Source organism: Eleutherodactylus coqui, chromosome 1 (assembly GCF_035609145.1).
Source record: "Eleutherodactylus coqui strain aEleCoq1 chromosome 1, aEleCoq1.hap1, whole genome shotgun sequence".
Lineage (NCBI taxonomy): Eukaryota > Metazoa > Chordata > Amphibia > Anura > Eleutherodactylidae > Eleutherodactylus > Eleutherodactylus coqui.
This window is the reverse complement of record NC_089837.1, coordinates 162,037,939-162,042,746: the sequence shown is the minus strand read 5'-3', so window position 1 is coordinate 162,042,746 and position 4,808 is coordinate 162,037,939.

The window sequence follows — 4,808 nt, the reverse complement described above, 5'->3', positions numbered from 1 at the left end:
CAGAGGTCAGAGCTGAAACAGTGAAAGTCTCCCTGCCAACCTCCGTTTAGTGGCCGGAGCTTGTAACTGCAGGCACAGCTTGCGTTGATTTCAATGAGAGCCGTGCCTGCAATTACAAGCTCCGGCCACTACACAGAGGTTGGCGCAGAGACTTCTGCTGCTTCAGCTCCGACCTCTGTGTTATTTGCGGTTCTGACAGCATGCTCGGCATAGGGAAACTCACACGGAATCTTCCTGTGCCTGCTGCTGGCGACCTTGCTTACCTGTCATTTCTTCTGTTCTGCGGATGTGTCGCCAGTGCACATGCGCAGCACAGAGTTCCCCGCACCACCGCTAGGCGATGACGCAGATCTCGCGACCCTTTTGCAATGCTCATTGCAGAAGGGACGTGGGACGGAAGGTTTTCACTGAACTTCAATGGAAGCCATTGACCCGGATTTCGGGCTAAAATAGAGCATGCTGCAATTCAAGATGGCTATACATACCCGATTATGAGCAAATATATGGGGGAAGTCGAGGGATATATCAGTTGACTGATATCTTATGGGTGTGTTCAGTTTATGACTCTGTTCACAGTGGCATTTTTTCCAATCCATCGTATTTTTGGTTGAAATAGCTGTGTAGTCTGCAGCACTCTTCTTGGCATCAAAAATACTGGAAACACCCCTTTCCCTTTTATTACTTGTACTAACAATGGAGATTTTCCCCAGAGAATACGACAAAACCCTCATATTTATGGCCTGAAATGTGGACGACAAGAAAAATGTAATAAAAATGATAATTCTGCCATGGAGTTATACCTCTACAATCTCTACCGATTGCGCTACCTCAGATATTCTTCAATAGGCTGAAGCACTTAATAGCAAAATTGATATGGAACGGTTAGGGGCATAGGATAAACATTGAGACCTAAGACTTCTGGTAGCATAGGATTACCAGATCTCGATTTATAGAAACTCTAGTCACATTACCCATATCATGGAAATGATTTGCCCTAAATCTCAAAAGCTCTTGGTAGACCTAGAACTATCTGTACCGGAAAGAAAAAGTAACCATTTCTTTTGGACTACAACATATAATAAATTTAACTATAATAACATTTCAAACCTATTAACCCATTTTACTATTGGGACATGGCAGAAGTTTAATAAAAAAAATATAAACTGATGCTTCTGATTCCAAATATATATTAATCTTTTAAGGAGAGAATTTCCCAGGACACTAATTTTAGCTTTCTTTTAACCCAGTTCTTTAATAAAGATGGTAAATTTATATCAAGACGAGATCCTTAACCTCCTTAAGAATATTATAATTAATGCTAAAGAATAATATGTCTTAAAGGATTCTCTTCTGATATTTTGAACGCTAGTAATACAACTCCTTTCCACAATCTGTTTTGGCAAGAGACTCTGCAAAACAGTACAATTTGTAAGATATACAAAGTGTTATCTCGTACTTCTGAAATGCTCTTTTCTATAAAGAAATGGAACTATAAACTAAATGGAACTCAGACAAGAACTTACAAGTTTTGAGGTGCTCCTATTCCTGTTTCTCTGCAACTACAGGAACTACATTTTAAAATTAATCTCTAGATGGTATTAATAACAAAAACTTAAATAGATCGTGATCATGCTTCACTGTGTTGGAGATGCTTAAAAGATATAGGTACCCCTTCACGTATGTGGTATACATGTCCTGTTATACGCCCATTCTGGATGATCATCCAAGAGATCAGCTCCTTTCTAGATACTAAAATTAGTCTAACGCCTGAACTCCTCGTGTTAAATTTTGATCCCTTACACGCATTATTGAGAAACTCTTCAGTAGTACAGTTACTTCTTAACACTGCTAAATCATTAATTCCTAGATATGGAGGGAAATAAACGTTCCCTCAATACTAGAATGGTTAATGGTTAAGAGATAAGCTTCATTAAGACCTCATGTCCACGGGCACGCACGGTGGAATCCCCGCAGCCATGAGGCCAAAAATGACAGCATACTCACCTGTCCGGATGCTGTGGGTCTCCACTCTGTCGCGACTGGATCTTCTTCCTACCAGCATGGTGGATGTGCTCAGCACGCTGGCTGCGTGCAAGCGCCGTGCACACTTGTTTTTCTCCTGCTCTCCCGTGGATCCGCGGCACAGCACAAAAACAGCTGCGGGTGTGCCGCGGGTACAGACGACGTCCATTGACTTTAATGGGAGCTGTCGGTGCAAGAGATCTGCAGGAAAATGGAGCATGCTGCGATTTCTTCCGACATGTGTAACCCGCACACCAGGGGAAAAAAATCACATCCGCATACATTTATTTGCCCTGCGGATGCTAATGCGGGAGACATGCGTGGATTTTATATTTAAAATCTGCACGTGGACATTGGGCCTTATGCTTATGAAATATGCAAGAATATTCAAGAATGGAACTAAGATACACATTCTAAAATATGGAATCATTGGTTAAATTTTCAAAACAAGCTATTCTCAAACTTTTCCAGATTACTGTAAAATTTAATATTTACTGTGATTATTGATAAGCTTATAAGAATATTATCGACATGCCTATTTTCTGGTGAAAGAGTACTTGCACTTTCACCGTTTGGCGCACCTCTGCTCTGTTGGCCTTTTTAGTCTTCTTCCGACAGTTGAAGACAGCCCCATATAGCGCTACATGGGGCTGTCTTCAGCTGTTGGAAGGAACAGATAAAGCCAACTGAGCAGAAACACTCCGGAGGTGAAAGTGCAGGTACTTTTTCCATAAGCAGATCAGCAGAGTTGTTGATAATTTGGATCACGTATGTATGTATGTATGTACAGATGGCAGAATTCACAGGGCAATTTTTTGTGTGAATTCCGCCTCTAAAAACTGCATCAAAATCTGCTGTGGTTATTGGCATGGACCCGCACACAGCTTTAGACCTGTGAATGGGCAAAATCTACAAATGGAATTCTGACGTGGAAAACCACGGTAGAAAGAAACAATTTTTAGAGGCGGAATTCACATGGAAAATTCTGTGGTGAGCTCCTCCGTTGGAACATACCCTTCATTTCTAAATACTTACTGCTTAGGAATCAAAGAGAACATGAGAAGCAAGTTGTTTTTTTATGTAAATGTCAGCCGCCTCTTTTTATCAATTGAAAAAAATAAACTAATAGTGTCATCTCATTTGTTTTTGTAAAAAAAGAAATAAAGAAAGAGGGTGGCTTCCCGCATTTCACTAGTATATGCTGTAGAGTTTCAATGCCGGCCGTGTTCTGTTCTGGAGTCCTCTGTAATAATGAAGCCATGTGGAAATGAAAACATTGATAATGGTCCTGATGGCTCGCCATCGGACATGCGCCGTACAGAATTTCCCGCGCCATTGCTAGGCGATAATGCAGAATCAGCGACCTGTCCGCATTGTAAATTGCTGACGGGTCAGACATTTGCTATTGACTGCAATGGAAACCGTCCGTGCGGACACGACACTAAAATAGAGCATGCTGCAATTTTTTTTCCTCCATCAGTGGAAAAATCAAAATTGATTTCCGCTTGTGTGCAGGAAAAAGCGCGTTTCCATAGCATGCTATGGAAGGTATTTGCCGCAGAGCCCAGAGGCAGACATCGGCTTCGGATTCTGCAATGCAAATATGCCTATGTGTAGCCGTCTATAATTAAAGTCACTGATGCTGAGGCTGCAAAACTATGCAGCTGGCCCCACTAGAATGAGGAAATGTCAATTATTTCTTAGGTTGCATTCACACGGGTGAATACGATATCTGTCCGAGAAATCTTAAATTTGTGATTTTGGGTGCAAAGTAGTTTTGAGAAGATGATATATTGTTCTTATATACATGCATTTTCATGGACATAGCCACAGTAACTAGAGAAAAATGTCATTGTTTAATTTATATTCATAGAAATCCTACATGTAATAGAAGGAAGGAGTACATTACAAATCTACCCATTTAAAAAAAAAAACCCTTACGATTTCTTCAAGCATTTAGATTTTTTTTCTACAACTTTGACTAGCAAGCCGCACCCCACGCCCCATCTGGAGGTCGAAATTGAAAATAACCTTAGGTGCCCTTAGTGTACAATAGAGTTAATATTTCTTTTAGATCGCCATGTTTTAAAACTGGTTAAAAACTATAGAAATCTCAACACTGAAAGTGCAAACCAATGTGAACCTATTGTAGACATTAAACAACGTGTTACATTGAAATTCCCGTTTTAGCACTTCCTTCTTTCATGTTCATCACTAGAATAAGCCATGACTGAGAATTACAACTGAGGTTCAGAAGGTCAGCTTCAATGAACTGAAAACAGTATTCACCTGGCAAAAGACTAAGAAAAAGAATCAGATTTTATGTAAGAAGATTAGAACCTTAGAAGGCTGCCCAGCAATTAGGGATTAAAGAGGAAGCAACTTTTCATGTGAGATGTTGTCTTGACCAGTGATTTGTGTTTCTAGGTTATAAACCATTATAATTCAGTTCTAGTACTGTATATCCAGAGTAAATGTTTGTATAAGTGTGACTTTAGACTGAAGTGGGCTGTTGAACACTCTGTTTGCTCTATCAGCTTTCTTCAAGAGTGCGTTAAGTAGGATGAAACATTTGCTTTGGTAATTATGGCTGCTGAAGCTTCATTCATGCAAGCTCATTTGATTTCTCTACTAGTTCTGTATTTGGAAGGTTCTATGCTAAGTGCCTGTGGACTTAATGTTAGTTGTTGGAATTAATTGCACAGCTGTATTTCTTATGCATTGTTTGTTCTATCATTGTCTGTATTGATATAGTTTCTTCAGAGAAAAGGTAGCAAAAAGGTTAG